At 40.5% G+C, this 27,775-nt stretch overlaps 1 long non-coding RNA gene across 1 annotated transcript; it reads left to right on the top strand.

Annotated features, from left to right (window-relative positions):
• Positions 1 to 24,878, top strand: LOC123788603 (uncharacterized). The gene is made up of 3 exons (XR_006778552.2): positions 1 to 62; positions 6,033 to 6,089; positions 24,454 to 24,878. It is a non-coding gene; the product is annotated as an uncharacterized LOC123788603 (long non-coding RNA).
• The last annotated feature ends 2,897 nt before the right edge of the window (positions 24,879 to 27,775 follow it).

The raw sequence follows: 27,775 nt of genomic DNA, 5'->3' as shown, positions 1-27,775 counted from the left end.
GAAATTAATGGGGAATGACAGGACGCTGTGCAAAGAGTAGAAAAGACACTTGGATGATTCAGGTAAGAAGCAATGATTTCAACTAGAGCAGAAGCCATAGGAATAGAGAGGAACGAAGGGATTTTATAAATATTCTGGAACTATGGTAGCCTTTAGGAGTTCCACGTCTATGATGTGACTCTCAAAGTATAGGCCTCACAGATTTCCCAGATAGAATTTTTCAAGGGAAAAGTGTAGCTCGCAGTCTAAGGGAATCAAGTACACAGGAAACAAGGTACCATGGGTAGGAACCCGAAACAATAGGCAACAAAAACAGACCCGTACACATTTCAAATGTTCATATGAGACTCATATTTTCGTGTATATATAAGTATAAATTTATGTTTAAAACAAGTCCTACCTGAAGAAAGAAAAGACAAACTTGAAAATGCCTGTGGGGAGCAAAGCCGTGCTTTAGAAGTCTTAGCAGTTTTTTTAAATGAGCCAAACAGAGCTAAACAAACGAGAACTGAAAAGAAAAGCTCAGTAGACAGCTTTAACTGCAAGCACAGTGGGAGTCAGAAGTAGTGAAGGGAGGGGTCAAGGAGGGCCCCAGGAAGAACCAGAATTTGTGAAGATCCCAGGCAAGGGTACTCTAGGCAGAGGGGTAGGACAGAGGAGCAAAGAACCCGACAAGGGAAGAAGCTTTCCTGTTCGAGGACAGAAAGGAGGCCGGGGTCTGGAGCTCAGTGAAAGGGAGAGAGCAAGTGGGAGATGCTGAAGCCGAAGAAGGAGGTAGAGGTGAGCACATAAGTCTTTGCATGTCCAGAGGGCTTCCGGCTCTGGGCAGAGGGATATTATCAACACCGTGATGGCAACCGCTGGAGAAGAGATTGTAAGACAGAGTCTGAATTACATTTTAAGAATGGCATTCTAACTATATTGCGGGTAGATTGGATTATAAGGGGGTGATCGTGGAAACAGGAAGAGCATTTAGAGTTCTGTTGCAATGGTCTCAGTGAGAGGTGTGGGTAGTACTGAATAAAGCAGAAGATAAACACTTGAGTATGTGCTTTATGGCAGGATATTGGGAGACACTCCTTGAGGGGAATCTCCTACTTCCGCATCTCTTGCAAGAAGAGTCACTGGTGGGTTTTGTTTTGGGTGATCTTTTCTAAACTATATCCCTCTGTATAGGGAATAATCTTGGAGAACAGAGATAGCGTCTTCCTCTTGCTCAAAGGGCGGGCATGCTTATCAGCCATTATAGAAGATTTGAGTTCTCCAAGTTCAAGTTTCTTCTCCTGGAAAGCAACCCACTGGGTATGCAAGTGTTACTGACCCTCACTGCATTGCTCTATAGGAATCGTAGCTTGAGGAACTGGTGTAAGAAAAGGCTAATATCCTAGCTATAGTTAGTGAGTAATAAACTTCTTGGTCTCTAGCTCAAAATTCTCATGTCTTCTGCCAGCCAGCATCCATAAAACTGAGGGAAGCTAACTTGATAGCTTGCAAGTGGGCAAAATATCAGGCCCTTCAGTTTCCAACAAGAGATTTAGACTTACTGGTGAACTATGAAGTGAATAGAGATCCCGTAAGAAATGAGATCTTACAAGAGGTGAATTCCTAGTAACTGTGAACTCAAGATAGGGGATTCTTGGAACTTTATATAAGAGAGGGCTAACCATAAGAAGGAGAAATCGGACCCTGGTCGGGGGTATAAGGACAGAACTTGATCTGAGGGAAGATGATTGGTAAGATCAAGACAGGACTTCAGGACTAGGAATGTGCTGAAAGGCTACACAGGGTATGAGGCGTTACTTAAAGAGGGCCCATGAGAAAACCCCAGTTATGTGGACTAAGGCACGCAGAGGAAGGAAAACACACACAAGGAAACGCAGACCTAGAAATAAATGTAGGAATATGTAATATACTAGACAAAGAGGTTAACATTTTTTTTTTTTAATTCGATTTGGCACCGAGTGAAAATGGAGAGTCAAAGGAACACAATTGGCACAGTAAAGGCAGAATGTCGCCTTGACCTCTGAGCTCAAGTAAAAAAGGGAAGCGCCCACTATTTAGCTTAATCAGAGGGGGAGAGAGAATATGGCCAATGTTGCTTAAGTACTTACCATCTGCTTCAAATTTGCATCGACCTAGGTTTAAGGGAGTGAGATGGGCAGATCATTTGGGGGGGGGGGGGCTAAGAAAGCCAGGGCAGTTGGAGGTCACACAAGCATCAAAAAAGTCCTGCTTTGGTGATTCCGCTCTCTCGTGTAAAGGCTTTCATGTTTCTTAGCATCGTGTCCGCAGAGCTTCCAAATTTGCTTCTTGTTTCTTCTTCACGTGTTGTAAATGCTTGATAGATACAAAGATCATATCCTAAGCCCTTTGGGACTGTTTCTAAGATTTCTGTCCCTTATAAAACTATTTGTTGGTTTTGTTCGGAATCTTTCAGCAAGAAGTAACAGAATACCCAACTAGCCGTGGCTTAAGTAGTGAAGACAGTCGATTGCTTCACACAACAGGGAAAGTGAAGGCGGGCAGTTGCAGTTTTCATGACAATGTAGCTGAATCACCGAAGACCCTGGTTCTTTCTCCCTTTCTATCCTACCATCTTCTGTCATGGCAACAACTGGGCTTCACTGTTCCTCATCCAGCTCATAGCAGAACGAGAGCGTGGCAGTAGAAGGCCTCTGCCACAAGAGGCTCAGTCTTTTCACCTGAGAAGAAACCTGATTTCTAGAAGCAATGAGCTATCTCCAACATCCCTTTGGCTAGAATTGGGTCCACCCACATTACCCAAAACTGGGCCACACACCTACCCCAGACCACTCACTAGGAAAAGGAAAGGGATTGCCATCACCATGATTGATCTAGACCAACGTGTCTCAAATTTCACTGCACGTTGAAATCATCCTGGGAGGCTTGCATACTGATGCCTGAGTCTCCCTTTCAGAGATTCTGATGAAATTGTTCTGGAGTATGGTCCAGTCGTCAGATTTAAGTTTCCCAGGTGATTCCAATGAGCAGCTGAGCTTGACAACTAAAACACCAATCATGATCCCTTAAGAGAAGGCCTAACTTCATGAGTTCAAGGGATCCCAGCTGCCAACTGAATGAAACTGAGGTAGAGAAATGGCTGTTGGTGGCCTCAAAGTCACATTTTTTTCCCCAGCCTAGCCAACCCAATGAAAGATAATTTTTCTTTGCCAATATTTCTGGTAAAAGTCCCAAACTGAGTCCATGGACCTGTCTTTGGGCCTGTGACATCCTTGAACCAATCTTTACAGCCAAAGGGATAGAAAACCCTAATGGACCAATCTTAGGTAATGTGCAGGAAAGGAAATACGCCAATGGAACCAAGTAGACTGCAGGTGGAAAAGGGAAAGAGATTATTCTCTAAAGGCACGTATAGCTCCTGTTATTAGGAAAAGCAGAGAGGAAAGAAAAGCTAGAGATGTACTAGTCCTCAATACATATTTATTGAACAAATGAAAGAAAAAATATTTATTCCTCTTGTCCACTCCTCAGTGAAAGAGGGAATAATTTGCACACATCACTCATTCAATAAGAGTTCCACTCTTCACAGGGACTCTCTTGATTTTAGGGATACGTGTCTTTGAAATATAATTCAGTTTTTCTGCATGTGTTAGCTGATTATTTCTAGTCCCAGGCAGTGAACTCGCTCCCACTAAAGAGATAATGAGGGCAGCTGTAGGTAGAAGGTACGTACATTTAGTAGCAAATAAAATTAAGTATTTTAGCCCCACTTTTCCCTTCTAATCATGACTGTGTCAATTGTGTATCTACAATTGTCAAATATTTAGCATCAGAGAATAGCATACCACCTGACGATCAGTTTTTAGTAAGCAAAAGTATTTTTACTTGAAAATTATTTTCAACCAAAACGAAGTATGACTTTATTGCTGACAGTTTTTTAAAAGCTGGTAGGTCCTGTGGTGGCTCATTATTCTGCCTTTGTGGTCCCTTTGAGCATTAGTGTAGCACAGAGTTACAGCCTCTGCAAGTGTTATAGGAATATCAGAGGACACATGATAAATAATCAGAAAGAAAGAAAGAAATGTTAGGAGGCCAGAAGTGGTTCATTCGATCTATATCTTGACTCTGACTCTCCCCTTAAGAATGAACCATTAGCTTCAGGGTAATTGCCCAACATACTGAGTTGTTTCAAGAATTTTCCAAAGGATATTAACCATTTTCATAGCAGCACCTTACACGAGGGGGCAATGAGATGTATCTTAAGAATCTCCAGGAAGGGAGAATGGAGGATAAAATTTGGTCTTCTCAAACAGCACTTGTGACTCTCAACCCAAGCCAGACTGAGGAAGGAGAAATGGTGATGAGCTTTGTGTTTTTGTGCGTTGGTTGGTTTTTTTTAATGTGTCTGATCTTAGTTTAACAGAGCATATTCTTGCTAGTTTGCATTGCTCAATTGCCTCAGCAAAAACAGCAAAGGAATTGAGGGTTTCATTGTCTTGTTTCCTTCCAAGTACCTTGAAAGGAAGGATTCCCTAGGATCAAAGTTTCGCTACTTTCCTGGGCTATTTGTGGGAGCCAGGGAGCCGTGACAGTGGTTGGAGAAGCAGGCAACCGTGTGGGGATGGTTAAATAACAATATGTAAAAGCACAGGGATTGAATGAGGTCTTCAGTCCCTGATTCTAAAATATAATCAGTTAATTCCAACCAAGTAAATTTTACACATGATCCTTTGACTTTACGCGTACGTGAGAGAACCTCAGTCTTAACTTATGGTTCTATTTCCCTCTTTTATTTTTTATTGGAAACTTAAGAAAGACAAAAGTGCACAGGAATATATTGTTTCACATTTTTACCAGTCAGGACTAACAAATCTTCACAGATTTCCTTCTTTCATTCTGATTTTAATTCCTTCATCTTCATCACTCTTTTTAAAAAAATGATTCATAATTCATTATGAAGAACTCAAATGATGCAGAAAAGTACAAAAGGGAAAGGGAAAAATCCAAACCTCACAACCAGAAACACCCACCATCGACATTAGGTGAACATTAGTTGCAATATATTCCCGCACGTGTGGATATGTAGAAGTCCTTTTATAAACCTAAATCATTCTAACGATGCTGTTTTTAACATGAAAGCATTCAATTTTACTTGAATGTGAGGAGAAAAAGAAGGGCTGAAATGGAAGGGAATGAGCTGTTCAATACACACACACCTCGGGAGATCTTCTAAACTATGCTAAGTCTGAAAAATTACTTGCAAATAAATGTTTTAAAGTTGACATGGTCATGATTTTTTAAAAATCCTTTTTAAATAGTGGGAACTGATCCTTGGTTATGAAGGACGGAACATGAGCGCCCCCACAGGACCTCTTTTTCTCTCCTTCACATCCTGATACTTGTTATTTATTATTTTTACATTGCCCAGATTTCTAATGTTCACGTTGTATTCTGTAGAACAGGTGCCTATTCTTTTTTTTTTTTTTTCAATACCTGCCTATTCTTATATGTTCTATGTTTACATTGACCTGGTGCTATCATCTCTTATCACAACTTTCTTATTTCTATATTCTGTATTTTTTATCAACCCTTAAAAGGCTGATTTCATTGTCAAGTAATTTTTTTCAGAAGGGCACATTTGCCTCTGGTCTTAAGTTCCTGTTTTTATCTTTGAGAATTCTGCCTGCTGCATTTCTATTTGAATATCTTAACTGGCTATAATAATTATGTCATGCTTTTCTTTTCCTCTGAACTTGCCAAACATTGCTTCATTGACTTGTAGCATTGAACTTTGCCATAAATTAGACTGAGTCTAGGCTGATTTTCTGAGATTAGTGTATGTGTGTCTGTGTGTTTTTTTGGGGGGGGGGGTTGGTCTGTAACCTAAAGCTCCATAAGTTAACTGGGGTGTGGATCAGACTGAAGATTTCTGTATCAAACTTTCCTGAAATACAGTCTGCATTCTGCAAATACCCTCCCCCCCCCTTTATTTTGGAGAAATTTTCTTGTATTATATTACCATTGAATAGAATGTTCTATTCTTCTCCTAGGTCCTGCTTCAGAGAACTCAATCATCCTTATTTTGAAACTGGCTTCATTTTCCCAAGGTATTAACTTTGTTTCATTTCAGCTGCCATGTTTCTTTTCATCTCACTTTGTGTGTAATCCCATCCTTGAGCTCCTTTTTATTATTGTTCTGATATTCTTATTAAGGTAGACAATACAAAGTGCTTGGGAGGCATCTTTTGGGTTTGGGGTTGTTGTTGTTATTGGTGTGTGTGTGTGTGTGTGTGTGTGTGTGTGTGTGTGTGTGTGTTTGAATCTTGTGTTTTGAATTTTTTTTCTCGAGCTCCTGGCTGGCTCAGTTGGAAGAGTATGTGACTCTTGATCTCAGGGTCATGAGTTTGAGCCCCAGGTTGGGTCTATGTAAAGATTACTTAAAAAAAACTTTAAAAAAAGAAACGAAAAGAAATACTGTTTGAATTTTGTGGGGTGTGTGTGTGTGTGTGTGTGAGTGTTTTTGTTTCTTTGTTTCATTTTTTTCCCTTTCAGGTGGTTTGTTCTTTCCTTTTCCTTCATTTTGTTGGTGTTTTGGTTTTCCTTCCATTTCCAAGTTTGCATGTTGCAGAATTGCTGCGCTGTTTCTTTTTGTATCGTTCATGCCTCAGAGGGCTCTCCACTCTATTTGCTCTGGTAATGCCTGAGTGGCTTCCTACCTATTCCCCTGAAGGTGGCTTGTTTCACATCCCACATACAGCTTGAGGTTCTATTTGTTCTTCCCTTATCTTCTGCACCCTAAAGGGATGGTGGGGGAGGGAAGAAGCGTGTGGGCTGTGTTAGAGGACCTGAGGTCCTGAGATTTTATTACATCTCCTGTACAAGGGTTCACTCCAAGTCATCAGGACTCAATACCATTCACTCCTGTGCTTTGAATTGTTTTCTGTTTCACCCGTTCCTCCTTTTCTACTGTTCCTCAGTCAGGAGAAAAGGAGGAGAGGATTTAGATAATAAAACAAACTCAATTTCCTTTCTTCCATATTTGGAAGTTTTTGTGGGAATTCTCAGATTTTTGTGAACCTACCATCATGGTTTCTGGAAAGCTGAGGGCTGGATTCTGAGCCAAGCTATGTCTTTTATCATTGCTTCATTCCAAAATCAGCTGTTTCTTATTGAAATAAATTATGCCTCTTCCCTTATTTGGTGGTTTGATGAATTTTTCTTTTTGTTGACTTTTTTACATTTGTTTTAAACTACAAAGGCAGATTGAGCACAATGGATAAAGGCATGAACTCCTGAGCCACGCTGCCTGGCTTCAAGTGTCTGCCACTTGCTTGCTCGGAGGCTTGGGGTCAGATGTTTGCCTCAGTGGTGTTGGTTTCCCAGTCTGTCAAGTACCTTTCTAAAAGGGTTGTTAGTTTAATCAGTTAATACATGTAAAGCTTGTAGAAAGTCTCTGACATGTGGCAAATGTGTAATGAATGCCAGATAATCTTTTTATTTGTATTATGGCTAACTTTATTGAGTACTCAGGAGTGGAAAATTCTTTTCATTATGCCACCTTCAACCAGAAGTTTCTGATTCTATTCTTTAGGTCAACATTTCCTAATCTCTTTGAATCTCAGATACACATATAACCTGACTGAATCGCTCAGTGAGGTTACTGAGATTGTACCCATGGGTCCAAATTTTTTATTTACAAACTCAAATTATATAAACATGCCCATTCTTTTCTTCATCTTGTCGTTTTCTCAAAAAACTTTGTCAAATGTTAAGAGTGAAGAAATCTAGGACTTTTAGGAGTTTATTAAGCACTTAACAAAATCCGAGGCATAGTGGGCACCACTATGTTTCATGAATAAAGATATCTAAGAATCGCCGCACACTGGGGTGTTTTATGCTCCTCTAAGTGTCATTTGAGACTCCTTGCCATTTTTTTAATGCATCATGCATACGGAAAAGAACCAGTTTAACTAGTCATCTAGACATCATCTTTTATTGTTGTGTAAGTTAACATGATATATTTTAAAATATTTATTTTGGCTCTGTATTTCAAAATACCTGCCCTCTGCCAGTGGTTCCTAAATAGTAGGCCTACAAATGTGACGCACAGGCAGCAATATTGATTCCTCCTAGCACCGGGGCCAAGTCTGGAAAGCTAAAACAACCCGCTCTCTGGCCCTCTCTGCTTAGCACTGAAACAAGGATCATTTTCGGTGTATGCCATGATATTGAATAAGTTAGGAAGAATGAATCTATGCAGTCAAAGAGGTAAAGTATGGTTGAAGAGTAGGAAATGCTAAATGGACCCATGCACCCATCAGCCTAGAAGACAAATGATGGTTTTCAAAAAGTCCACAAAGCCCCTAAAAATTATATGTAAAGTTTGTGAGTGTGTATTTGAGGCAAGGCTCTATAATGTCTACAAAAGCCTCAAAAACAGTGTTTTCTTCATGACCAAGTGGGATTCATCCCTGGCATGCAAGGGTGGTTCAACATTCGCAAATCAATCAGTGTCTTAGATTTTATCCAGAAGGAAATAGCCAAAAATCATATGATTCTCTCAATAGATGCACAAAAAGCATTTGACAAAATACAGCATCCTTTCCTGATTAAAACCCTTCAGAGTATAGGGATAGAGGGTACATTCTTCAATCTCATAAAAACCATCCATGAAAAGCCTACAGCAAATATCATTCTCAATGGGGAAAAGCTGGAAGCCTTTCCCTTAAGATCAGGAACACGACAAGGATGCCCATTCTCGCCATTATTATTCAACATAGTACTAGAAGTCCTTGCAACAGCAGTCAGACAACAAAAAGGGATCAAAGGTATCCAAATCAGCAAAGAAGAAGTCAAACTGTCTCTCTTCGCAGATGACATGATACTCTATATGGAAAACCCGAAAGAATCCACTCCCAAACTATTAGAAGTTATAGAGCAATTCAGTAATGTGGCGGGATACAAAATCAATGCTCAGAAATCAGTTGCATTTCTATACACGAATAATGAGACCGAAGAAAGAGAAATTAGGGAATCCATCCCATTTACAATAGCACCAAAAACCATACGTTATCTTGGAATTAACTTAACCAGAGACGTAAAGGACCTATATTCTAGAAACTATAAATCACTTTTGAAAGACATTGAAGAAGACACAAAAAGATGGAAAAATATTCCATGCTCATGGATCAGAAGAATCAACATAGTTAAAATGTCCATGCTACCCAGAGCAATCTACACTTTCATGCTATCCCGATCAAAATACCAATGACATTTTTCAAAGAACTGGAACAAATAGTCCTTAAATTAGTATGGAACCAGAAAAGGGCCTGAATCGCCAAGGAACTGTTGAAAAGGAAAAACAAAGCTAAGGGCATCACAATGCCGGATTTCGAGCTGTACTACAAAGCTGTGATCACAAAGACAGCATGGTACTGGCAGAAAAACAGACACATAGACCAATGGAAAAGAATAGAGAACCCAGAAATGGACCCTCGGCTCTTTGGGCAACTAATCTTTGACAAAGCAGGAAAAAACATCCAGTAGAAAAAAGACAGTCTCTTCAATAAATGGTGCTGGGAAAATTGGACAGCTACATACAAAAGAATGAAACTTGACCACTCTCTCACACCATACACAAAGATAAACTCCAAATGGATGAAAGACCTCGATGTGAGACAGGAATCCATCCAAATCCTAGAGGAGAACATAGGCAGCAACCTCTACGACATCGGCCAAAGCAAACTTTTTCATGACACATCTCCAAAGGCAAGAGAAACAAAAGATAAAATGAACTTGTGGGACTTCATCAAGATAAAAAGCTTCTGCATAGCCAGGGAATCAGTCAAAAAAAGTAAGAGGCAGCCCACGGAATGGGAGAAGATATTTGCAAATGATGCTACAGATAAAAGACTGATATCCAAGATCTACAAAGAACTTCTCAAACTCAGTACACGAGAAACAAATAAACAAATCATAAAATGGGCAGAAGATATGAACAGACACTTTTCCAATGATGACATACAAATGGCTAACAGACATATGGAAAAATGTTCAAAATCATTAGCCATCAGGGAAATTCAAATGAAAACCACACTAAGATACCACCTTACGCCAGTTAGAATGGCAAAAATTGACAAGGCAAGAAACAACAATTGCTGGAGAGGATGTGGAGAAAGGGGATCCCCCCCACATTGTTGGTGAGAATGCAAGTTGGTACAGCCACTCTGGAAAACAGTGTGGAGGTCCCTTAGAAAGTTAAAAATTGAGCTACCCTATGACTCAGCTATTGCACTACTCAGTATTTACCCCAAAGATACAAACGTAGTGAAGAGAAGGGCCATATGCACCCTAATGTTCATAGCAGCATTGTCCACAATAGCTAAATCATGGAAGGAGCCGAGATGCCCTTCAACAGATGACTGGATTAAGAAGTTGTGGTCCATATATACAATGGAATATTACTCAGCTATCAGAAAGAATGAGTTCTCAACATTTGCTGCAACATGGACGGCACTGGAGGAGATAATGCTAAGTGAAATAAGTCAAGCAGAGAAAGACAATTATTATATGGTTTCTCTCATCTATGGAAGAATTAGGAAGATCGGTAGGAGAAGAAAGGGATAAAGAAAGGGGGGGTAATCAGAAGGGGGAATGAAGCATGAGAGACTATGGACTCTGAGAAACAAACTGCGGGCTTCAGGGAGGAGGGGGGTGGGGGAATGGGATAGGCTGGTGATGGGTAGTAAGGAGGGCACGTATTGCATGGTGCACTGGGTGTTATACGCAACTAATGAATCATCGAGCTTTACATCAAAAACCAGGGATGTACTGTATGATGACTAACACACTATAATAAAAAAAACATTTAAAAAAACCCACAGTGTTTTCTAAAGTGCAATTTGACATTCGGAATCATCCTAAAAGGGTGGTATTAACAGTATAGATTCCCAGGACCCATCTTACTGAATATTAAATCTTTTTAAATGACCAAAGTAAAATCCTTTCTCGTGTACAAAATATTTGAAATTTTTTTCTGCACACATGTCAATTATTTTTAAGGTGAGTTTAGGGGCAGTACTTGTGGCAAAATTGGGAAGAATTTATGATTGTTATTTGACGGTAAGCTCTGAATGTATTGATAATGTAAGGAGTTGGCCAGAAGTCAATAAGGTCTTACGCTTCACTGTTAAGTTTAAATGTGAAATAAGAGATATAAATTGCCTTTCATTCTTCACAAATTATATCACACAGAGGGTGAGTTCCTTCTAGAAACTTTGAATGGAAGTTATAGAAAAACTAATTTCAGATCATATAAAGAATAACTTTCTCTCAAAGCTGCTTATGATGGAACAGGTCATTTTGGGGAAGGGTAAGTTTGCATCTCGCTAGAGGGGTTGAGCATAAGGGGCAGACTCACTTCTAGGAAGACTGTAGAGGGGTTCCAGATACCAGTAGTCTTGGGATTCCGCAGCTGTAATCATTTAACTTGCCGTTCCACCTCAATTTTTTTAAATGTCTTTATTTGACAAAAGTAACACAGGCTTATTGTAGAAAATTTGAAAAATACAGACCCACAGGGGAAAGAAAAGAATAAAACAACTTTAATTCTATGCTACTTGTAGATTATTGCTACTAACATTCTATTTGAGTCTTCAGCCTTTCTTATAGAGATATATAGAAATCTTTCTACAAAAGAGAATTATGTTGTGCCTAATAGTCTGTAAATGACCTTTTCACCTCATATTAATAAGAATATCCAATGTTAGTAAATCTTACTGAGAATATAATTTTAATGTCTACCCTATTATTTCATCTTATGGGTAGTCAGATGATACTACTCTAATCATTCTCTGATAGTAAGTATTTAAATTTTTTCATACTCTTATTACAAACAATATTGTACTACACATCCACGTAGTTGAAGCTTTGTATATATCTCTATTGTCTATTGTTGCATTAACAAATTACTGCACACTCAATGGCTTTAAACAATAATAAATACTTGTTAACCCTCACATTTTCTATGGGTCAAGATATTAGAGGCATAGCTGGATGGTTTTGGCTGGGGGTCTCACATAGGTTGCACTTAAGATGTCAGCTGGAGCTGTAGTCATGTGGAGTCTTCTATTATTATTATTATTATTATTATTATTATTATTATTATTATATAATACAGTATTAACTGTAGTCACTACGCTGTACATTAGATCTCCAGCACTTATTCGCCTTATAACTGGAAGTGTGTACTCTTTGACGAACATCTCCCTGTTTCCCCTACACTTCTAACCCCCAGTAACCACCATTCTAGTCTGTTTCTCTGAGTTTGGCTTTTTTAGATTCCACGTATCAGTGTGCTCATGTGGTATTTGTCTTTCTCTGTTTGACTTCACTTAGCATACTGTCCTCAGGGTCCGTGCATGTCATCACAAATGGCAAAATGTCCATCTTTCCCGTGGTTAAGTAGTACTCCACTGCGTATGTACGTACCTTTCCTTTACTCACTCATCCGTTCACGGACACTGAAGTTGCCTCTATCTCGCTATTGTGAACAATGCTGCACTAAACAGGGAGGGGCAGATATCTCTTCGTGATCCTTTGGATATGTACCCAGAAGTGGGATTGCTGGATCATATGGTAGCCCTATTTTTCACTTTTTGAGGAAACTCTGTACTGTCTTCCATAGGGGCTGCACCCTATGGTGAGTTACAGTCTCATCAACAGTGCACAAGCATTGCCTTTTTTTCACATTTACTTTTTTGTTTTGTTTTTTAATTTATGTGAGTAATCTCTACACCCAACATGGGGCTCGAACTCACAACGAGATCAAGAGTCGCAAAGCATTGCCTTTTCTCTACATCCTCACCAACACTTACTCCTTGTCTTTTGATGATAGCCATTCTAAGAGGTGTCAGGTGATACCTCACTGTGGTTTTGATTTGCATTTCCTGATGATTAGTGATGTTGAACACCTTTTTACGTAGCTGTTGGCCATTTATTTGTCTTCTTTAGAAAGATGTCTATTCAGATCCTCTGCCCATTTTGAAATTAGATTGTTTGGTTTTTGCTATTGAATTGTATGACTTCTTGATATATTTTGGATATTAACCCCTTATCAGGTATATGCCCGGCAAATATTTTCTTGCAGTTGGTAGGTTATTTTGTTGACCGTTTACTTTGCATAGAAGCTTTTTAGTTTAATACAGTCTCACTTGTTTCTTTTCTCTTTTGTTGCCTTTGCTTTGGATGTCAATAAAAAAAAAATCACCAAGACTGATGTGAAAGAGCCTACCTCCTATGTTTTCTTCTAGGTTTATGGTTTCAGTTCTCATGTTCAAGTCTTTAACCCAATTTGAATTGACTATCGTGTGTAGTGTCGGAGAGTGGTCCAGTTGCTCTTTTTTTTTTTTTTTTTTGCATCTGGCTGTCCAGTTTTCCCAACACCATTTATTAAAGAGTCAGCTGAAGTCTTGTGATAGGCTGAAGGCTTGACTTCAATGGCTTACTCTCATGGCTGGCAAGTTTTGATGTTGGAATTTGGCTGTAGACCTCAGTTTCTCCTCATGCGGCCCCCTGCAGGCTGCTTGAGTGTTCTTACAACATGGCCTCTGGCTTCCACCCCAGACCAATAGAGAAAGAAAGCCAGACAGAAGCTGTTCTTCTCATGCTTTAGCCTTAGAGTTTGGACCTGCCACAATTAGCAGGTACGAACCCAGCAGGCACGTAGCCTTAGCACTTCTTCTGCCACAATGTGTCTGTTAGAAGTGAGTCCTCACTAAATCTGGCTCTCGTTCCAGGCAAGGAATTCCATCCTTTGAAGGGAAGAGGGTTAAAAGTTTCTGTGGACACATTTTAAAAACCATCACGATGAACTTTAAATTCTTAAAGATGGGACTTGAAGGATCGAGGGATATGGAACATGTTCAGTCTTCTCCATATTCCTGAATTTCCTTTTAAGGAACTTGCACTAATTTTACTCCGATAGCAGTATATGTGATTTTAATTTTCCTGAGTCCTACGAAACACTGGGCATTTTCCTTAAAGCAGGGCCTCTGTCTGTCCAAAGGTTGCCTTCGTCAGAACTAGAAAAATGTGCCCTTTCTCTGAGAAGGCACAGACCCCTACCAATGTAATATGGCTAGGCAGGAGGAGTGCCAGCTGGATTTCAGCTCGCCCTGGCCTCCAGGGCTGGGTGCCCTTGTGCAAGCCACAACCTGCCCCATCACACTCCCTGGCCCTGTTGGGAGGGCTGGTTGTGTTGTTTTGTTGTGTTTTGTTTCCTGAACTGAACTATGGATTTCTCTTTTTCTACTCATTAAGGCAGATTTGGTTTTTCTTCTCATTCTAATCATTAAAGAATGGCCCTGTCTCATTTTCAGTTTAAATTGAGTATGTATACCTGGGAATTAAAAACTTTACTTCCTTAATGTTTCTATACACATTTTATTAAATTGGGCTCGGCTTCTCATCCCTGCTTGCCCTGTCTCTAGCCACACTCCTGAACAAGGATAGGATTGTGTCACCATACTGTGACAAAACTGTCTGTAGAAGTGATTTCTCGGTTTGTCATGATGCAAGCAAGATTGTAAAATGCCAGCCAGGAAAGTTATACTTATAAGCATCAATTGCCCTTGACCATATTGACAGTTTCTGTCCTGCCCCCTCGCCCCCCCCCCCACCCGCCATTTTCATTTCCTGTGAGGGGAGATGTGATCAACCACAAAACTGGCTGTGAATCCTACACCTGCTACAATTTGCTATTTGGATCCTGGCACTTACCTTTCATAAAATATACAAGTATATTTGTGTCAGTTTACATAAAAATACACAGCCTATTCACGTTTTCTATTAAAAATATTCAAACTATGTTTTTTATGCTGCCTAAACCAGAACATAATTATTATCCATTGTGATATAACCCCCTCTTTTCTTATACTACATCAAGCATCAGTTTCTCAGTTTTTTGCTGTTACTTTCAATTATTGCTCATTTCATGTCTTGTTAAGATTAAAAATTTTGTTCATTAACTGGAAAAGAGAGATTTTAAAGTTAGAGTTTTGGGAACCTTAATTAATATAAATGTAGATGATATTGTCAAACAGTTTGACTATTTTAAGTGATCTGACCACAGTTGTTTTTTATATTAAATTGACCATTCAGTTTAATCACGAACGGTAAAACTGTCTATGTGGTTAGCACAGTTGAAGCCAGAAATATGGCTGCTGTTTTTCACCTCCAATATTTGGGCACAATATTATCATATTCAGTTCTTCATTAAATCTATGTTGGTGGCAGGCGTTAAGAACTAAGAAGAGCTCAGATATACTGCCATCGGAATCATCGGAAGCATAATTGAAATATTACTTAAAATGTAATTGCTTTTCCATCGGAAAATTTAAGATCGAGGGTTCACTTTTCCAGGTATCAAATAAGCATTGAATTTTTTTAAAAAGGTGGCAGAGTCATGAACATATGAAAATATATTCTTTATATCAAACAAATACAGATGACTTCCACTATTTCAAAAGCTCACTCATAAAAAATGACTACCTCAAATGGTTATGGTTACCTCAAACAGATATATGAATTAAGTATTTTCACGAAGGTGAATAAATTCTCAGAAGACTAAAACAGAAAGCCTACTAATGGTTAGAATCCATTCTGAAATAGTCCCACTTGATCATTAGATCAAGCAATCTATTTTAATTTTGGACGAAATCTCACTTCTTATGATCATCTTTATTATATTGTAAGAAATATTTTTGCCTCTAAGATGTCCCTGTCCTCAGTTGTAAACCTGGCCTTTACATCAGGAGAGAGAAGGGTGTGAGCAAAAGCTTTAAGCGGGCCAGGAGTTCTGCTTAAATCAATTTCTGGTAAAGTGCTTTCTCATTTATCACCTCTGAAAGGATATTTAACAAAGGCCCTCTGATGTAACTTTTGTCAGAGTACCAGGTAAACTGCTGCTTAAACATTAGCTTAGTCTTAGAGGCTGAGACTTGGGGAGGGAGGGGCAGTCTTCAAACTTTATACGAGGAAATGAATTTATTTTGTTAAGTAGCGAACTGCTTTTTCTTAAATAAAAATCTGTCACTTAGAGCTTAACAGTTTCATGTCCAGGGTGAGAACTACAGTGTGAAGCATGATCCAAGGGATTAAGATATTTAAAGGTTAAAAAAAATAGATGGGTGGATCCTGGAAATATCCTTTCCAATGCAGGAGTATGAAAGGTTTTATGTGTGCTGTGAACCTGGAATATTTGGATCTTGTCGGGGAAAGTTGACTTTGCTGGCAGAGTTTCCTGGGGTTTTTTTTTCTTGTTGTTTTTATGTTGTATTGGGTTGTAGCACTGAGACTGGACATCAAAGTAAAGTAGAGATTTTACATATGTGGAGAGTAAATCATTTCTAGGAGGCATTTTCACAGGTTTAGTTATATTCATGTAAAAGATCAAAGTCCAAGGGCAAAACAAGAACATTTAAGGGCACATGACATTTTATTAAATGATCTCAACATTTAGGGTGAAGCTATGTTGAGGGCAAAATGTATCTGAATTAGCTCTTCCATTCTCGACCCCACCTTTCTGGCCGTGATCTTCTGTGGGTAGACCAAATTAGAGGCAGGCAATAAATTGGGACACAAAAGGAAAGGTCATGCCTCCACCAAACCTGGCCACACAACCAAAGTTTATGGGAACTTTTTCTTTTTTAACACCACTTGGAATTCGGAAGGAAAGAAAGAAAATCTTTTCTGTTTTATCACTTATGCTGAATGTAGTCAGGAAAAAAGAGAGCACCCCTGGGGATTTTACTATTTCTGTTTAAATTAAAACACGAGTAGAGCAAGAAAAACCTGAATGTCTATCTGTGAACAGTCCCCTCAACCCTTCAGAAGTGGCCGCATTACAGAATGAGGGAGGCACGGGACGGGATGCTGTGTAGAGGGATATCTGTGATTACAGACGAAGTTTCAGGGCAAATCGCATTGCCTTTCTGTCTCACCCAGTGATCCCTGGGAGTTTGAAAGGAACGTCTTATTTGCACTGAAGCATAAGTCTGTCATGTTCTCCACTCCAGCCCCCTTCCTGATTTCTGTGGACTAGAAACTGCTTGAGGGGCTCAAAATGGCAATGCTAATAATTTTGCTAAGCTGTAGTCTACCGATCTTCTGAACAGGGCTGCCCGTAGGTCCATGTAGGACCATGAACGTGATGCCCAGCACAACCCAAGGGAGCACTATTTCCGTAACTCCAATGCGAATGGCACTTGCTGGAGTTGTGCTACCAGGTGGCTTTGCTGACACAGCCCTTGGGTATGAAAAAAACGGCTCTGTATTCCGCGGAGTCCATGACGTGCCGATGGCAAGTGTGTTAATGCAGAAATGGGGAAGGGCCCTTTCCCGCTGTGCTCTGACGCACTCGGACACCTGACACTGAAGCAGCACTGCTTGAGTCCTGTCCCTTCCCCAAACGCTTTAACTTCTGCACATGGCCTCTCTATGCACAAGACCCATTCAAGGGCGTCAGAGGGGTAGATTGCTGACCTCTTTTCCCAGTTCTAATTCCATGTGCCCATGAAAAACTTTCATGCAACACTTAAGGCCCTAACACATCAATTTATTAGGCAAGCTTGTCATGTTCAATTTCTTATTTGGGACCAAGCTATTTGAGTAAGTGAAAAAATGAACGAGTGACTGGGTTTGGTATCTATCTCTTCATATATATCTCAATTTAGTTATTAAGCCTGGTTTGTAATGGAAACACAATAAAGCCTATATGTAGTGGTAGTTACTATAGTGGAGTTTGAGCCTGAGATCTCTCATTAAAGTCTGTTGGAAAGATAAGTTCATTATTCCTGTGTTTTCTATTTATTTAGATCTTCTCTATATGATTGAATGGAAAAAGCTTTGAGTTTGATTTAGAATCCTCACAAATTTCTAACAAACAGGCCATTAAATGGATAATAGGAGACAACCAAACATACTCTCTAGAGGAATTTTAATAATTTCAGTGTTCTGTTTGGTTTGCTTTAAATGATGGCTACCTAATGGTCTTTAAAAAAAATAAAAAATTAAAAGTAATTCACTTTTAGTTTTAAAGCGAAGCTTTGGTTATCTTTAAGCCACCGGGAGAATTGTGGGGATTTTTGTTTTGTTTTGTTTTTTAAGATTTTATTTTTAAGGGGCGCCTGGGTGGCTCAGTCATTAAGCGTCTGCCTTCGGCTGAGGGTGTGATCCCAGGGTCCTGGGATTGAGCCCCACATCGGGAGCCTGCTTCTTCCTCTCCCACTCCCCCTGCTTGTGTCCCCTCTCTCTCTGGCTGTCTCTCTCTCTGTCAAATAAATAAAATCTTTAAAAAAAAATTTATTTTTAAGTAATCTCTACACCCAAGGTGGGACTCGAACTTACAATCCTGAGATCAAGAATTGTAAGCTCTACTGACTAAGCCAGCCAGGCGCCCCTGTGGTTTTTTTATTCAAGGGTGAATCAACAGTTCAAAACACCATTTCCAGGGGCTGTAACTCCCTGACGGGCAGTATCAGAGCTTGAAGACAGAATGCAGGCATCTACGTGCACACGTACTCAGCGGGAGGTCTTGCAACAGGAAGCCTGTAGGTGCAGGTTATGGAGGATATGAGGGTATTTGCTCTCATGTAATCTCTCTTTTGAGCATAGTGATTCTAACCAGTGGACCATTTCTTTAACGTCTCCCAGTTTACTGTGGGATATGCTGATTGAGTCGATTGAAAGCTTTTGAAAAGTGCTGTTATGGGTAAGTCTAAACTCCTTAACCTGTTAACAAGGCCCTTAATGATGTGGCCCCAGCCTACGGTTCCTACTGTTTTCGAACCTCCCATAGTGTATAGCCTATGCCCTAGCTGACATTAAACTTCATGTCCTTGCTCACATACATCAAACAGCACACTTCCATGACATCTTGTCTGCCTTCCTCCTGTCTAGAGCTATCTGCCTTCTCTTCTCCGTGTAAGATAATCTCATTCATCCTTAATAACTGGCAATCTGTGGGGCTGTTTACAGGTGATCCCTTTCGCCTGCTTTCAGGCGCTTGGACCGCTCTTCCTCCCTCCCAGTTCAGACGAGGTCGTGCGACTTGCTTTTTCCCGTATGTGTGAGCAGATGTGCTACGGGTCAGGCAGAACCTCCCTGACAGAGATTTGAGAGGGATGAGCCTCCCATGTTCCCTCCGCTGCTTCCTCTGTCAAGAAGGCACGTACTGAGATGCAGTCTCTCACCTGATCACCAGCTCCCTGCTCACCGGAACTAGATGTCCCGTGCAAGTAAGATAGAAACTTTCATGTCCGGGCGCCTGGGGGGCTCAGTTGGTTAAGTGTCTGCCTTCAGCTCAGGGCATGATCCCAGGGTCCTGGGATGGAGTCCTGCACCGGGCTCCCTGCTCAGCGGGGAGTCTTTTTCTCCCTCTGCCTCTGCCCCTCACCTCTCATCCCCCCCACCCCTGCTCATGGCTCATGTGCTCTCACTCGCTCTGTCTCTCAAATAAATAAAATTTTTTTTAAAGAAACTTTTCTGTTTGTGTTGGATGAACAGAAATTTTGGGGGAGTTTGTTACCCTGGCTTAACCTCACCTACCCTGACTGATAAACAAACATGTGAACTGGGTTGTTACTGTATCTAGAACCCGCTCCACGACTGGCAGGGTTTCCGTAACACTTCATCCGTAACTTGGTTGTTACACTTGCCACAGCGCAGGTGGTTTTGTTTCCGTGACTGTCATACTTAGAACACCCCAAGGGAAAGACTATTTCTTCATCACCATCATTATCTTCTCCTGCCTTCCACCTTTCCCCATTTTCTGGCATATTGCTTGGCATATGGTTGATACTTACTGAGTATTTTTAAATGAGGGAAAGGATAGCAGGAAACCCACTTGCCTCTTATGATTAAAAGAGGGGTTTTTTGTTTTGTTTTGTTTTTTAACAGCTCCTTATTCAGAGAAAATAAACTCATCAAGTTATCAGGCCATGCATTTTTTCATTCATTTACAATCAACAACATATTAAGTTTAAATGTCCATTTTGTCCAAAATTAATTCCAAATCATTTTATTAATAATTCTTAGAGATCAGTACCAAAATCTGCATCTGATATAATCAAGTTATTTCTCATTTTACTCACATTAAGTTAATCATCAATATTAAGGTTGCATATGAATCTTTCATTCCTTCAGCAAATACTTATTGACTGTCTACACACTGGAGAACACAGAGATAAAGAAAACACAACCCCTAACACTAGGGATCTTCTAGCTTAACTGGGCAGAAGTATAAACAGGTAATTAAAACACAGTGTAGTAGGGGCCATGACTGAGTTACATGCACAAAAGCATTAGCTCAGCCCGAAGAGTATAAATTAGGAGAATTACATGTCACAGTCACAACCCAGCTATTTCATTCTGGTTGTAAGATGGCTGTTTTATGTATGATAAGGGCCTGACCTTATGCGATTGTCATAGAATAGAAAGGAGGTAAAATCGGAAGGTCTGAGTGATGGGACTGATGTGGGAGTAAGGGAAGGGAAGAGTCAGATATGACCCCCATATGCTAGTTCATGTGATTGGATATATGATAGGGCCACAGACTAAGACCACAGAAATAGAGATGCATTTAGATGAAAGTTAACAGAATGATTTGGACGTGTTGAGTTTGAGACATAGGGAGGATAGGCAGGGGTCTACAGAGATATGGGTGAGATATCCTGGGTCTATATCCCACAGAACGTTGAAGATATGAGTCTGAGCTTCAGAGAGATCTATGCTGGAGATATGGATTTGGAGTTGCTAGCATGTAGAGAGTGCTAGAGGAAGTTGGAATTCATGATATTTAAGTTACACAACTAGTATCTACATTGTAAGCATCGCATTGGTAGTTAGAAATAGGGGTTCAAGAATCTGATCACTGAACTATGTCTTTTAGTGTAATCGAATCAAAATATTTACACAGTGAAATATGTATTAACTTATTAAATTTACTCGCCTCTCATATTAGAATATTTTACTGAATATGTTGAGCACATGTGTGGTGAAGACATATTACCAATTATTTTAACCTCAGGTTCCTAAATGGGGCATCAAATGACATACGTTATAAGAAGGGGCACTGGGGCTGAGAGAGTTGACAAGCTATCTCCAAATTTCGAAAAGGCCTACAAAGCACTGTGCTTCTTTCTCCGTGACGGCAGATATGAGGTGCGATGATTTGTCCTTTGTTTTTTAGTGGATTTCTCTGCCTGCTGTAGAAAATGCCCTACCGCTGCAGACACCTGCGCCTTCGTAGGGATCACCTCCCGTCCTCTGCAGCACAGGCTTCTCGCACGGCAGAGGCTTCTGGGTCATCTTTAAGGAAGGTTACGAGGGCAGCAGAATCAGGGATTTCAAAGTTCTTGAGTCCACTGACTGAGATATTTCTATCCCAAGTCTCAGGGCTTTCCCTGTCAGGGGGCTAAAATCAAGCTGCCTTGTCAGACGAGGGGGTGTGAGCTTCTGGACTTTGCTCACTAAGTCTAAAGCCTCATCCTCAGCTTTCTCTGCCCTCCAGCTGTAGGAGCTGAATCTTTTCACAGGCTGCCATGGACCGTCTCTAACTCATACTTTTATGTATGTATGTATTTATTTATTGGTTTATTTAAAGAGTTATTTAAAGATTTATTTATTTATTTGAAAGAGAGAGAGAGAGAGAGTTGGGTGGGGAAGGGGAGAGGGAGAGGGAGTGACAGTCTTCAGACTTCGAGCTGAGTGTGGAGTCCCGTGGGTCTCCATCTCACGACCCTGAGATCATGACCTGAGCTGAAACCAAGAGTCCGATGCTTAACCAACTGAACCAGCCAGGCACCCCTCTAACTCAGACTTTAAAACTGGTGATCAACCACCACGGTCTTCCTTGTTTTCCTAATGCATTGATAACACCTAGCAGCAGCCATCTAATTCCGTGGTCCTTATAATCACACTTCCCCCATCCTTCCCAAATGCCTGAAATAACAGCACCTTTCAGTGCATTCCCTTCAACCAGCCTCCTGCACCGTTCACCACTCAACGATTGCACTGCCTCACCATGCTGGGGGCTTTCGTATTCCTCCTCTGATCCCCCTCCCTTGCCCTTTGGTAGAGTTGCTTCCAAAGACTGCTTCCAGTCCCCAGTCCTGGGTTGGTTTTCCTGGAAACAGACTGTGAGGTGGAGGTTTGGGGTAGCAGGTGTACTGGGGAGTGCTGCTGGAGTAGGGCCTGTGGGGAAGTGAGGAAGGCATGGTTGGGAGACAAGTCAGTTACAACAGAGGCCTCAGCTGATCCCACAGAGAATTCTGCAAGCGGATGGCTCTCCAGAGTTGTCCCACATTGAAGCAAGGAGGTTTGGGGGACCTGAAAACCCCACATTAACTAACAATTAGATGTGAGCAGTTCCTGAGGCTGAGACATGACGTGGGGGGAGGCAGGCTTGGCAAAAAAAAAAAAAAAAAAAATCCCAGAGAGGAATGCGAGTGTGACTTATAAGCAGAAAAATTATTACATTAACTCCAGAACTGGGGGATGGGTGGGGAGGGCTAGATGCCTTTGTCCTTAAGAGGGGGGATCTGGTGGTCCACCACATCACTGTAGTTAGGAATTACTATTTTTGAGGTACAGGAGAGAATAGGGTAGAAGACGATTTCAAGGAAAAGGGAAAGATGAATGGATTCATGTCCCGCCTTGTCCTCTTTTCATTGCCTACTTTCTAATTCACCCAGATATCATGGAGAAAGCATGAGCTTTGGAGTCAGACCTGCTTCAAATTATGGTCTGGAACTTGCTAGCTATGTACCACAGGACATGATCTTTAAACTTGTCTTTCAGTATTTGCATTGGTAAAATGAGGCTAAGAATACTTTTCATGGGATTATCGTAAAGATTGATTAATAGTTTATTGAGTTTTTACTATACACTGGGTATTCTCAGTGGCTCACATGTACGAACTCATTTGCGTGTACTGACCCTGTGAGGGAGGGATTATTACTAGACATTTCACAGAGGACGAATGGAAATGCAAAAATGTTCAGTACCTTGGCCCAGACTCAAAGCCAATATGGGACTGAATTTGGGATTTGAACCCCACATAGTTGTTGCCACAATATTGGCCTTTAACTATGACTCCGGATTGCCTTGATTTCTTTAAGTAAAATATTTTATTAAAAGAACTCAAATAGGTAAATTTTATTGTATGTAAATTCTTCAGTAAAGCTGATTAAAAAATCGTTTTACCTCTCAGAGAAATGAAAAAGAAGTGTGATCACAGGGGGATGCTGAGACGACTTTTCTATCACTAGAAAGGGAATCCGGTAGTACAATTAGGTCCTCCATTGCAGAAAGATCAAGTTTCTGGTTCAACCAAGATAATATAACAACTTGGGTTCAATGTTTCTTTAATTGATTTACTGTTTCCTCTCTGTTGCTTCTGTTACTTTGAGAATACTTTGAGTAAATTTTAATATTAATTTTAAACATGACTTACAAAATTTTCTAGGAAATTGAACTCCAATAGCACTCTCCTTTGGTCCATATCCATAAAGCACGATGGACAGGAAACAGTATAGTGTTTTATAGTCCCAAATAATCACATATGGCAATCTCAATCGGCCATGTTCACACAGGAAGAAATTCTGCATTAATCATATGAAGTCTGGAATAAGAAGACTCCTTTAGATGCTATTATCTTTTATTTTCTGAAGGTTGGAGGGGGATTGATTTCAATAAGTAAATTTGTATGTTTATTTTCCTAAGTCATCAAATCCTAAATATTAACTTTATATTACAGCCATGGATAATATCACTTAAAATCATGTCATTTGGTTTAGAAATACAAAAAGATCTGTAGTTAAAATAATCAACTATGGGAATAAATGTGGAGAGTTTTTAATATACAAGAGCAACTTCACTCGGTTTTCTAGAGATTAATTCCTCCTGGTATTTGAAATCTTGCTAATAATAAGATAAAATGCTTTATTGGATCTTTCTAGAAATTTATTATAGTAATAAGATTTTAGATATAACTCTACTAAAATAGTGTAGGGCAATAAATGATGTGTCACGTGCCAAATTACTAGTTTGTTGGAATCTCCCATGTTTGTTTTTAAACAACAGAAATGTGTATCTTACATCCCTGCTTTTCTAGCCTTATTAGAGTGCTAGCAATCAGTGAATGCCTGCACCCTGATTGCCGGTGAATGCAATACGCTGGTGGCGTTATTTCAAGGCTAGCCTCTAGGCCTGTTGAAGGCCACAAAGGCAACTCTTCCAAGTGGAGATGAGAGTTACAGCTGGAAGAGGTTTTCCAAATCTGTCCACCAAGGACAGTTAATAGAAAATGAAATTGAGGTCCAGAGAGGTTGGGGTGATTCGTTCAAAGTTATCTAGAAGAACCAGATCTAGAGTTTAGGACTCCTCATTCTACTTCATTTCTCTATTACCTAGTACGGGTCCCATGGATTTTGAAGTCATCAGATGAGCATTCACTCGTTCCACAGTGAGCACAGACTTAATGCATTCCGACTGTATGTCTGGAACTCTCCTGAACAGTGAGGATAACATAGCGAATGGTAAGTGTACCGTACTCTCATGAAACCTAGAGAGGAAGCCAGTATAAGTATGTAAATGGATCAATTATTAAATTTCACTTTATTGTAAAATTATTATAGGAAACATTTTTTTATAACCCATTCAGTTAATTACTGCACATTCCAGGGACTATTGCAGAAATTCATACAGCCTCATTTAGTCTTCCCCAAACTCTCTTAGTAGTTACTTTTATCCCCACTTTTTTTGTTTGTTTTGCTTCAAGCTTTTATTTAAATTCTAGTTAGTTAACATGTACTGTATCATTAGTTTCAGGGGTAGAACTTAGTGATTCATCACTTACATATAACCCCCAGTGCTCATCACTGCAAGTGTCCTCCTAATACCCGTCACCCATTTAGCCCATCCCCCACCTTCCTCCCCTCCAGCAACCCTGTTTGTTCTCTAAGAGTCTCTTATGGTTTGCCTCCCTCTCTCTCTCTCTCTCTTTTTTTTTTTTTTTTAACTTTTTCCCCTTCCACTATGTTCATCTATTTTATTTCTTAAATTCCACATAGGACGGCGCCCGGGTGGCTCAGTCAGTTAAGCATCTGCTTTCGGCTCAGGTCATGATCCCAGGATCCTGGGATGGAGCCCTGCCTCCGGCTCCCTGCTCAGCGGGGAGCCTTCTTCTCCCTGTCCATCTGCCTGCCACTCTGCCTACTTGTGTCCTCGCTCTCTGTCAAATAAATAAATAAAATCTTTTTAAAAAATTCCACATAGGAGTGAAATCATATGATATTTGTCTTTCTCTGGCTTACCTCGCCTCGCATAATACACTCTGGCTCCATCCACGGCGTTGCAAACAGCAAGATTATTAGGGGTGGGAGCAGGAAGATTCCTGAGGACGGGTGAATGGCCAAGGGCACTCGGCTCGTTCCGCGCCCCGCCGGGAGGGTGCAAACCTCAGGCCAGCACCAGGCACTGCCTGGAGAAGAGGGCTGGTGGTCTCTGCCTCCCGTGTGAACATGCACTGAAGCCACCAACGGTCCTGTGCCTCCCATCCAGAGACCCTGTGTTTTTGTCCTTTGCCCAGAGCCAATTACCATTTTGGGGTTTAGTTTAGTTTTGTGTTTGTTTTGCAAGGTGAGGAAAGAACAGTGGTCTCAATAGGAGGTGTAGGGGATGGAAACTGGGAGCGGGACGGCTCGGAGCCGACTCCCGCCGGGCTTCACTGAGGCTGCGGCCCTTCACGCCCGCCGCCCCATAACGGGGTATGTGTGAGCGATGGTGGCCACTGCAGGTAAACACTGGGTGCGTCTGGTTTTTTATTCCTAGAAAATCACGTTTCCACAGAGGTACAGGTGTATTTGCGGAGTCTTTCATTATGTTCCACGGGTCAGTTGGGCCGCATTTGCATCAGAACCAGACAATACTGGTTACCATGACTCTATTGATACTACCTGGTGGGCCAACCCCCACGCGTCGCTCATCCGCTTGTTCTTTTTTGTAGTGACTTGGCCTTTTTCACATTCATATAAACTTAGAAATGGCATGTCAAGTTCCATGTACCCTATCATATTTTAAGTTTTTTTTATTATTTAATGAAGTAGTTTTTTTTATTTATTGTGATTATTGATATGTTCTGACATATTTCTAGCACCTTTTCTGTTTTATATTTGGAAATAATTCAATCTTACAGATAGGTTGCAAATATAAAAACAGTACAAGGAACACCCAGATACCCTTTACCCAGAATTACTTCTTTGTTAACATTTTACACAACTGGCTTTATTTGCAGGCACTCTTTCTCTATATACAGATTATATACATATATAGATTTTTTTTTCATTTTTTTTTTTTCCTGAAGGAATTGATGGTAAGTCCCCTTACATCATGCCTCTTTACCCAAGACTGTAGGGCACATATCCTAGGAGTGTGAATAATCTCTTACCTGGTACTGGTAGCACCAGCAATTTCAGTATGTTTAACATCACTAGAATCCTCTACCTTTCGTATTTCAGTTTTACCAGCTGAGGCCATGATGTGCTCTATAGCATGGCTGCCCGCTTGCACAGGACCCGGCCCAGGGTCAGGCTTGGCACACAGCTGTCATGTCTCTTTAGCCTCTTTTGATGGGGAGTATTTTCTGGCCCATTTTTTTTAATGTTTTTTTATTATATTATGTTAGTCACCATACAGTACATCCCCGGTTTCCGATGTAAAGTTCGATGATTCACTAGTTGCGTATAACACCCCGTGCACCATGCAATATGTTCCCTCCTTACTACCCATCACCAGCCTATCCCATTGCCCCACCCCCCTCCCCTCTGAAGCCCTCAGTTTGTTTCCCAGAGTCCATAGTCTCTCATGCTTCATTCCCCCTTCTGATTACCCCACTTTCTTTATCCCTTTCTTCCCCTACCAATCTTCCTAGTTCTTATGTTCCATAGATGAGAGAAATCATATGATAATTGTCTTTCTCTGCTTGACTTATTTCACTTAGCGTTATCTCCTCCAGTGCCGTCCATGTTGCAGCAAATGTTGAGAACTCATTCTTTCTGATAGCTGAGTAATATTCCATTGTATATGGACCACAACTTCTTAATCCAGTCATCTGTTGAAGGGCATCTCGGTTCCTTCCACGATCTAGCTATTGTGGACAATGCTGCTATGAACATTGGGGTGCATATGGCCCTTCTCTTCACTACGCCTGTATCTTTGGGGTAAATACCCAGTTATAAATACCAGTGCAATGGCTGGGTCATAGGGTAGCTCAATTTTTAACTTTTTAAGGGACCTCCACACTGTTTTCCAGAGTGGCTGTACCAACCTGCATTCCCACCAACAATGTAGGAGGGATCCCCTTTCTCCACATCCTCTCCAGCAATTGTTGTTTCTTGCCTTGTCAACTTTTGCCATTCTAACTGGCGTAAGGTGGCATCTTAGTGTGGTTTTCATTTGAATTTCCCTGATGGCTAATGATTTTGAACATTTTTTCATATGTCTGTTAGCCATTTGTATGTCATCATTGGAAAAGTGTCTGTTCATATCTTCTGCCCATTTTATGATTTGTTTATTTGTTTCTCGTGTACTGAGTTTGAGAAGTTCTTTGTAGATCTTGGATATCAGTCTTTTATCTGTAGCATCATTTGCAAATATCTTCTCCCATTCCGTGGGCTGCCTCTTAGTTTTTTTGACTGTTTCCTTGGCTGTGCAGAAGCGCTTTATCTTGATGAAG

Source organism: Ursus americanus, chromosome 8, assembly GCF_024610735.1.
Source record: "Ursus americanus isolate L20-20 chromosome 8, mUrsAme1.1.p, whole genome shotgun sequence".
Classification (NCBI taxonomy): Eukaryota; Metazoa; Chordata; class Mammalia; order Carnivora; family Ursidae; genus Ursus; species Ursus americanus.
Note: the sequence above shows the minus strand (reverse complement) of the source record. Positions and strands in the feature narration are given on the sequence as shown.